The 9,910-nt window shown below is 43.1% G+C and overlaps 1 protein-coding gene across 2 annotated transcripts in view; it reads left to right on the forward strand.

Annotated features, from left to right (window-relative positions):
* Positions 1 to 5,075, forward strand: part of RIMKLB (ribosomal modification protein rimK like family member B) — a 107,412-nt gene extending 102,337 nt beyond the window's left edge. For both annotated transcript variants that reach the window (XM_019516057.1, XM_019516058.1), the window contains 3 exons: positions 864 to 1,030; positions 4,575 to 4,643; positions 4,896 to 5,075. The gene's annotated coding sequence lies outside the window, so the exon portion shown is untranslated. The remainder of the gene's footprint in view (positions 1 to 863; positions 1,031 to 4,574; positions 4,644 to 4,895) is intronic.
* Positions 5,076 to 9,910: the final 4,835 nt, after the last annotated feature.

Below are 9,910 nucleotides of genomic sequence, written 5' to 3' on the forward strand. Positions count from 1 at the left end.
TTCCACCACTCGACATGGCTGCCTGCTAGGCATGCATGTGCACATGCAGACGCATGTGCATCCGCTGCCTCCATTCGCCCTCCCCCTGCTCCCACCAGTGGAGCAGAGCAAAATCCTGGATGCTCATTCGGATTTCAAAAAACCACCTGGACAGATATTGGAGGATATATCTGGGAAAGCCCAGATATATCATAACCCTATAATATTCAACTTGATGGCATTTCTTTCAGTAACTTGAAAACTCTGAATGTTCTAAGCATTGAAGACCAGAACTTTATTAACTGCACTGGACACATAGCTGGAATCCTTCCAATAGTGTCTTAAAATGTTGACGCCCAAAAAATTTTACTACCAGACAGGAATAAGAATGGGAGAGAGGGGCAAGGAGGGGAAAGGATAGTCTTGCCAGAAAGTCTTGAAGGCCAAAAGAGATGGTTTTGAGATTAACCCTTCTGATCCCAGACAATATAACTGATGCCTGACATAATATATATGTATACACAGATCATAGCTGTAGCTTTTTTTTTTTTACTTGGTAAGTATTCCTAGTTCACTCTGCTGCTAAATATTTTTTGGTTACTCAATGCTTGCGTGCCTTCTCTGAGCAGTCTCTACTTGAAATCAACAGAGAGCTCTCCTGTGGGAAGTGAGCCTTGGTCATTCTAGAGGTGCAAACTGGGAAAGGTACTTTGAGTAGGAATTTGAAAAGAGATCTGGTCAGTGGAGGTTCTTAAACCCATGGTCAGACCATTGTGTTAGACAGCAGGTTGAGACATTTCAAGAAAGAACAGTCAAAAGTAGGGGTATTGATGTGAACAGAGGTGTGGTCAAGACCAGTAAAATGGCTCTTTGTGATCCTCTAGGATTTCCTCCTGTCTGTTGCAAGACCATCCCTTCACCACCCTTGGCCATGAGTTGGAACAGGAGAGCTGAGTGAGCACTGCAGTGGACCTGGGGCAGGAGCTGTTGTGGAAACCTGCATAATTCCTTCTGATTGTGATAGAGGGTCTTTTGGCCATGTTTTACCCTGGTAAGATGACAGGTTCTTCCTCTGTGAGAGTGAGTGGAACAGGAGACCTGAGAGGTGTGAGGAGGGCAGATCTGTCTGGACAGAACAGTCACTTCCCAGCTCGAGAACACGTCTGCTTTACAGAGCATCTCCAGGAATCTTTTCTCTTTGGCAGTGCTTGGGAAGGGAGGGTATAAAAATGTGGGCCTTGGTTTTACAAAGCCATTTGAGATGAACCTTTGGTTGCTCAGCAAAGGCTTCTGAGATGCAACAGAAGCAGAGCTTTTATCTGTTCAGTTCAGCCCTCCTGGTAAAGGTATCCAAGGGAGAACAGCACGTTCCTTTTCATGGACCCCAAGTGGGGGAAGAGGAATGCATAAATCAAGAGGTGTGGGCTTCAGCAGGCTAGGACCCTGGGGAAGAGAGCTGGAGAGTGGATTAGGCTAGGACAAAGAGGAGCATTTACACTGCTGAGGCAGGGTACTGTCAGGGTACTTCTCCATTTCTCTTGTTCTCTGATATCAGGGTAAGCATGTGAGGGCTGTGTGGGGTCAAGGAGAGGAACTGGGAACAATTTCTGACACTGCAACAAACCTAAACTCTCCAACAGCATGATGAATAATGCAAGAGTTGCCCAAGTGTATCAGTGATAGGATCTAGGTGGAGCTAGATTAGCACACTAAGTGTTTGCTTAGGAGAGGGTTTGTTAAAAGATATTAGTGGGTTTCCTCCCTTGCCTCTGTTTGGCAGTGGTGTTTCCATCACTGCATCACTAAAACAAATAATTTTGCTCTTTTTTTTTTTTTTTTACTAGGGTACACAGAAGTTTTCCATGCTTCAGCATTATTTCTAAAAGTAAAATGCCCAGTGGGGTGGGAGTATTAGCTAGAGGGTTAAAGTTTCATTCCTTCATAGTCCATTCCGTGCCTTTTTTTTACTTTTTTGTAGGAAGCATGGTTGGGATGGGGGAGCGTGGGGGGAGTTACATTTGTGACAAGCAACCTTTTTAGTGCCTGTGCAATAAGGCACTAGTTGCACCCACAGTTTAATCCTGACCTGGTATTTATTGATGTGCTTGGGACAGCAGGCCCTGTGGTTAGTTGGAGGAAAGAGCAGGAGAGGAAACCTATAAGGAGTAGGAATTGTCACTTTTGCCTGCCTTAAATAACTGCATCCTTTATGGCTGGCCTTTTAAAGCATCCTGGTGGGCTTGTGCCACACATCTTATTAAAAGAACAGTTGGCTCCAGAAAGCCCTGCAGTGTTTAGGGTTGAAATCTGTTGGGGGGAGGGGAGAGATCAGGCTTTACAAGTAGCCTAGGCAAGGCCTGCCAGCCCATAATGAGAACTGGCTTCCCAGGATTAGGACAAAAAGTCTGTGCTCTATAAAGGTGACATATCCAAGTGTTATTTTTGAAAAAATAATGTAAATTGAGCAGGTTGTATGGATATGAATGCTTACTAAACTAGTTTTTCCAGTCTATACTAGGGGTTTAAAATACGTTGAAATACTTTACCTAATGTTTTGCTCCAGTCTGTTAGATGCCCCCAAAGCCATCAACCTTTACATTAATTCTGCAAAGGCAAAAGAATTAGATCACATGTCCCAAGTCAAGCATTCAGTCTGCATATGATATCATTCTTGATGGCATGATGGGATGGGCAAATGCTGTTTGCTGTCCTCTACAAAAGTGGTTATTTATGAACTTGTAGAGCATTAATAACTGTCACTGAGTGGTGTCTGCTTTCTGAAGATCAGTGTTCTTAATTTTAGTTTTACTGTATCCCTGCATATTTTTGTCCAGGTATAGGAACTGGCCATTTACACAGGAATGTTATGTCTGAGTTGATATAGGGCAGGGCTGTCCAACTTCTAAGTGCCCAGGGACCATGCTATTCTATCCACCGGCCAGAGGCCTGTGTGGATGTTCTCCCACCCTTCTACAAGGTGTGCCCTTACAGGCACTCTCACTGCACAGTGTAGGGCATGGGCAGGCACTTATTTCGGGTGGAGGGCCGCTTACAGAGTTTTGGCACATGACATGCAGTCAGAAGCAGATAAATATTAATTTTCTAAATTTTTAGCAGCCCTGTGGGCCAGATAGAGTGGCCTGGCGGGCTGCATCTGGCTCACGGGCCGCATTTTGCCCACCCCTGGCGTGGGGTGTAATTGTTCTGCCCAGTGCTCACCCTCAGCTCCCTCTGCTGCTTGCCACATTGACCCACCTCCTGGGGTGAAGGCAGGAAATGGCAGCTGGAGGAAGGGGGAGAAATGCAGGGACATTGGCTTCTGCAGATGGAGAAATGAGGGAACAGCAGCTGGGCAGGAGTCTGGGGAGCTCAATTTAATCCCTCATGGGCCACATGTGGCTCCATTTGGACAGTCCTGGTGAGGGTAATAAGTTACAGGTGGCTGTGCTAGATATGGACCTCAGTTTTGTCACTTGGGACAGAATGGGACCAGCTGACATGTGACGCACATGCCTTTTTATAGTATCATAAAGAGCAGGTTAGCATTTAGAGAAGATTCTTCTAATTAAATTATTTTAATCTAAAAATGTGAATTTCTCAAAACCAAAACTTCTCAGGGGAATGCATTGATTTCAACAAAGATTTTTTATTCAAGGGGTGAAATTTGTGGTGAGAAAGTAGGACAGGGCCCACCCCAGCATGGCTGGTAGCACAGGGGGTAGACCTTTACAACGCACTTGGTATTACTTTTGGGCTTTTTAAAGCAGGCTTTCCCCACTAACATCAAATGCATAGAGGGAGCTCAGCATATGGGGTTTAATTCACTGATGTCTGCAGAGCACTCAGGTTTTTGAAGAGAAGGAGCTATAGAAGTGTATTATTACATAGGTAAATAAAACAAGGACTCTCCTAAGCCTGAAAATGGAAACCTCAAGCTAACAGGTGAGTGAGGCAGTGCTGGAATATGTGCATACTGGTTTGACTTCTCACTGCCTTAAGAACTGTGATGGACTAGGGTCCAGGAACATTGGATGGGGGTGTTGATAGGGGAAGAGGAAGGCACCTTTGCCTCTTGGTAAACTGTAAAGGTTTCCTGGGCCGTTGCTATAAAGATGCGGTTTGCCTGTGTGGTGATAGGCAATTCTTCTTCCTTACTGTTGTTGTGTGGAGCACTACGTGTCATTTAGCCTTTGGGCTCTCCTACAGGTATGAGCCTTGCAGTGTTGTTGTGTGTTTTGCACAGAACTTGAAAAATACTTAAGGTGTTTTAGAAAGAAAATTGTGATGAGTGGCTTGAGTTCTCTTAGAAAAGAGAGGATAACAATACTGTCCCGTTCATCCGACAAACATGCTGATGGCAGAAAAAACACTTACATTCTAATTCCTCACCCATTTTTGAGGCAGCTTCTGGGAGGAGTAGTCCAAATGCAGTCTGTTGTGAGAAGCCTAGTCCTTTCTTGAATGCCAGAAATGTTTGTCTTCCAAGTGGCACATTCTGAGGCTTTGCCAATGGGCGGACTGGAAAGAAAGAGGTTGCAATTTTGATTCTGGCAGACTTATATACGAATTTTCCTCCATATGAAATGTTTTCACAGGAAGATAATGGTGGTGAAAGGTGCTGGATCAGCAGTCACAGAGATTGAAGCCCTCTGTCCACAAGTCAGGTAACCCATAGATGCCAATAAACTTCTTCAGAGCATACAGCTTCCACTGAACCTGGAGGGACCTTCCCTGAGGTCAACAGAGGAGCTTGGTCTCCATGGTCCAATTGGTCCTTGGTGTGTCTGCTGAGACTGCCACCAAGGGGGCCAGTTAGTTGCCAATTGAAGTCGTGCCTTTTGTGATGTGTGTTTGAAACTTCCACTTTCTCTGTCCTCGTGAAGGAGACTGACATGTTCTCTGGCTTATTTCTCTAGGTTTCGTGAAGCAACAAGAGATCTTCCTGCCAGAAACCTTTCCCTGCACCCTGAAAGATAAAGGGAAGAATGAGCAGGCCTGAATAGGTGTGGGTTAGCATGAAGACCAGAAGTTGGAATAACAGCAGCCACAGTGGCTTTTGTAACATGGAAAAGCTAAATAAATGCATTGTGAACTGATTCACCAGTGTGGGGTCTTTTCAATAGCTCTTTTTTTCAAACACGTTGTCTTTTTCCACCCTTCTTTGACTATATTTTCTTTGTGTCGGTCATCTTCAGAAATCTGGTGACCCCACAACTCTGGCTCTGTGAAGTCAGAACCTTACAACTGATTCCATCTTCTCTCTTGTAACTAACTTTTCCTGATCAATTTCATTCCGAAGGAAGCCAAAATACTTTGCAAATTGTGTGTGGGGTAGAGTTGTGATGATTTTGTTTGAGCATTTGTGAAAGAAAACTTAAACTATGCTGAGTAATACATAGTAATAACCTAGCTACACTATGTTTGTGTGTATGTGTGCACACATGCTCACATACACATGCATCACTGTCTTTTACTTGATGGAATCCAAAACTGCTCAACTATGTGTCAGAGGTTGTATACCGCCCACGTTCAGAAGAGATTCTTTAACTGATCAGAGACTCTGTTTCTAATGGGATCTGATTTTTATGCCACTTGTTACTATGAAGTTCTTGTGGAGCCACAATGAAACAGCTACTTTATAACAGTGGTGTTTAAGACAGCCATATTGTTGTTAAAATATGCTTCACAAGGTGATTAGTCACATTTTAAGTAAAAAATATGAGAGATAAAACATGCACATCTTTTTAATGTTTCACTACATCGGCGTAATACAACATGTGCAAAGAAAAACATTTTATTAGCATTGATTTAATAATGTGCCTATTGAAAGCTTTGGGAGGGTGAAAGAGAAAGACAAATAAAGAAGTTTACAAGACATCTGAATTGATAAATCCAGACTAACTTAATCTGACAAAACACAAAAACATCAATTTTACACCTGTCTGCAAAGTCTGGATCAGCACTGAACAAGGGCTTTGTAATATACTGTGAAAACTGGCAAAATTAAACTCTGAACTCAGCACCTTTCCTGAGATCTCCTGGACATGGAGAGCTTAAGTAACAAATATCAGTTTATGATAATGACCGTGGGTTCATACAAGCTGTTCCAGATTCGAAGAACAAAATGTTTTTTTAAAGCTTAAACTTAGCAACTTATTACCACAAGAGTAGAAGCTAGATCAGTATAACACACTTCCTCTAAAAAGAAACACTAAGGCAAATGAATGTCAGTGTCAAAACACTCTTCAGGACATTGGTGCCCAAAGCTGAGCAGGATTCATGAAAAGATTAAGCCTTTATATGAATAAGAACATCCACAGTTTTACTAAATAAAGAATATATCATTTTTTATCTTAGGACTTCATGGCATAAGCTGTATCTGACTGACTGGATCAGGAAGAATATTTCCTATGGGCAGGTTTATTCCTACTGTACTTTACTTGGTTTTCACTCCCTCTGAAGCGTTCTCATAAAGGCCCACTGGTCTGCTGTGGTGTGTCATTTCTATGTTCAGTTGTAGCCCTTGAGGAAGCACCTTGCGGTAATTCAGTCTAGATCTGTAAGACACAGCCAACCATATTGTGAAGCCTGCATTTAAGGAAAATAATTGCAATCTGCTCATCAAGCGTAAAGTGGGATTATAAGGTCCGTATTTCCTATTGCTACCATCTAGATTGTCAGAAACCTGGGCCCAGCGCGCATACATGGGTTTGTAACCTGTATCATGTTAAAATTGATCTACAAAGCTTTCTTGCAACTGGAGGTGGTGATATGCAAAAATAAATAAATAAAAAACACAGGAGAAGTTGCTGCTCACAGTGCCCCAGCAATCTGATGAGTTGTCCAAAGTGCAAACCGTGTGTGCTGAAATTGGCAACAGTTGCTGTTCTGCATGAATCGTTTGCTTTGCGTTTATACTGCATGCTGCTCCATAATTCCTTTGCCACATAATCATTTGTAATTAAAGTAAACAAAGTGCAGTGCTCCCAAGGATTCCTGTCTTCTGGTTGGCTTTCATACATCTGCACTAAGGGATGGTGTTCAGGAAGTTGGGGGTGAGGCTCAAAACAAGAAAAACTACTGTCCTGAGCTCCACCTTTTTTTTAAGCAGTATTGCCCAAAAGAAGGAGCATTGGAAAAATTATCCAGAACCCTGGGTTCTATTCCTACTACTGCCACTGACTTGCTGTGTGTAACTTTAGGCAAATAATATTCGACTGTCAGTGATTGAGTCTACCACTAGATGCTGCATGAACATTCTCCGGCAGTGGCGACAACTGGACTTTGCTCAGCTTAATTTACAAAGCTTCTCATGGTTCATTTTTATTTAGGTACAAGATGAATATGTAATAATGTACTCAGTAGCACTGTTGAGGTGTGTGGACTTTATGTATGTGATAGCTGCTAGTCAAGTCTCTTTAGGTTAGGGGCACCACCTCAAATGAGTTGGTGGTTTAAAGTGGTTAAATCATAATGGTGATAGCATAAACTCCTTCATTGCTGGTGCTGATACAGGAACTGCTGCCAGCTAGACAGCCCTGGTAAAAATAATAAAGCCTTTTTTGTTCTTTCTTTCTAAAGAAGGCAGAGGTAAGGGTGACCTGCTTTCTGCCTGACTTCAGACTAGCACAGCTAGCGCCCTCGCCCTCATCTTAGCTTTGCCATGCACCCCAATGACAGCAGGATCTAGCCCTAAATTGAAGGAAACAATTTAGGATGTGGACTTCTACAAAACTAGGATAGAAGGAAATGGGCGACATTTCTCCTGACTAAGAAATCTGACAGATAAGGGTGTGTTTATTTCACGTGGAAGACAAGAGCGTGAGGCTTAACATACAAAAGCCTTGCTCTTTTAGTTACATTTCGGTTCTGGGATGGAATATAGCACCCCATCTCATCTTGCACTCAGCTATAATCACAGAATGAATTTTAGGGAAGGAGGGAGAATATCATTTATTTAACCCTTTGTGTTTTCAAATGATTGTACCAAGTATGTAAATATAAAACCCTCTGGGTATCGATCAATAAGGCTGCTCCTGGTTGTGCCCACTCTGGGAAAGGATGTTTTCTTACTGATGGTAACTATAACATTAGTGTTGACCCAAGGCAGATTGTAGTTTGCCAACAAATTACTTGGCCGAGGTGAACAGTAGATTTTAACCTAGGATTTGCCTTGATCTGTTAACACTCACGTTAAACCTTTCTGGTTGCTGCCTTGTCATCTTTCCCATCTACATAGTTTGTCCAATAAAAGATATAGCCAAAAAAGCCCTTGCTTATCCAATCCAGGAGTGTTTCCATATGTTCCTAAAATGGTGAGAATAGGGTTATTTACCTAATGAACACAAAGTCATAAGAAAAGTGAATGGGCTTCAGATTTTAGCCTGGTTGGCAATAACCCCAACTTGGGGAAGAGCACCTGCTTAGTGAGTCAATAGCCCCACTTCCATCAGTGTTTAGCTTAGATTCTCCATTTGTACCGACTCAGCTCTTTGTTACTGAGATGTTGTACAGGGTGAAGGCCCTTTTTGCTCTTTTATTTTTCCTAAAGTGCTAGTGGTGTTGGTGCAGTGAATTTGGTAGCCATGACAGCCGGGAGTTGGTTCTTAACTCTTTTTTGCGAAAGGTTTAGTGGTAAAGCACCTTTTTCTGACACAGCTGCTGCAAACAGCTCAGCTATTGCACTTGCCCTGCTGCTGTGTAATTTGGCCTTCTGGGGTTATTTGCATTGGTCGTTGTGATTATCCTGCTTACTTGCATGTTAGTAGCAGCTGGGAATATAATGAATTTTCTATCTGTAGCTATGTCATTATCATTACCCTCTTACTGGTGGAATGTGTGCCTAAACCTACACTCACCAGTGAAAATATTGAATAATTGGAATGGCTGCCATTGGAGGTGACTGTTTTATCTCCCTTGAAGCCTCCATGGACTCTGGACTGGTCTTGGCATGGGCTGCACTCTATTTCAATAGAAGGCAAATGCCTGCCAAAAATAGGAAAGGAAACCACAGACTGGCACATACTTTTGGGATAGGAGTGCAACAGGGAGCCGCTGCCTTTTTCTCATTTCATCTGCTACAATTTGCTGGCTTGATCCCAGTACTTGTCTAGTTCCTACTCTTTGTCTCAGGCCCCTATGCCCGTTGCCCCAAATCCATAGACTTGCTAGTCCTGCAGCCCTCTCCTCACATAATAACATCCTTTTTTTCCAAATCCACCTACCTACAGAAGCCTATCATTGTTTTTCTTCCTCCTCACTCACCCTAGTCTCTCCCTGCTCTCTGGTTGCAAGAGCCTGCCCTCACTCCCTTTCCCAGTCACAGTGGCGTATTCCTCTTTAGTTATTCAGCAACTATTTAGAACCACTCTTTGGTATATACATGACTTGCCAAAAATATAAAAGGCCTATTTGTTTCTTTCTTTTTTTTTTCGCTGGAGGAGATGGGGAGATGGACTGGCCTGTTTAGCCTTCAGATATTCCCCTTCCATACTGCACAGCCCAAATGCAGCTGTACCAAGCTGCTAACGTGAAAAAGATCTGTTTAGTTTTCCTGCCAAAGCTGAAGCAGGCCAGCAGACGGCATTAGTCCTGAGAAAAGTCGGAGACCATACTTTTTGCACTGTTGCATCCTCTTTGTAAAAGGGAGTAATTCCCCCCAGATCTGTCTCCACCCATCCCTGTTCCTCAGGTCTGCCAAGCACTGTTCAAGAGCAAATGCACTATAACAGCATTTCTCAACCCATGGGTTGCGACCCAAAAGTGGGTCACAAGAATGTATGAAAGGGTTGTGAACAAACTTTAAATATGGATCACAAACTTTAAAAATGGATTCTTCTTTAAAGGAGAAAAACATGGGAGATGGTGGGTTTTCATTTGTAGGCTGGCAGACTTCCAGCCTGCTCGCCCCCTGCCCCCCCATGCCCCCTAC

This window comes from Gavialis gangeticus, unplaced genomic scaffold, assembly GCF_001723915.1.
Source record: "Gavialis gangeticus isolate Ggan-Ray unplaced genomic scaffold, GavGan_comp1, whole genome shotgun sequence".
NCBI lineage: Eukaryota > Metazoa > Chordata > Crocodylia > Gavialidae > Gavialis > Gavialis gangeticus.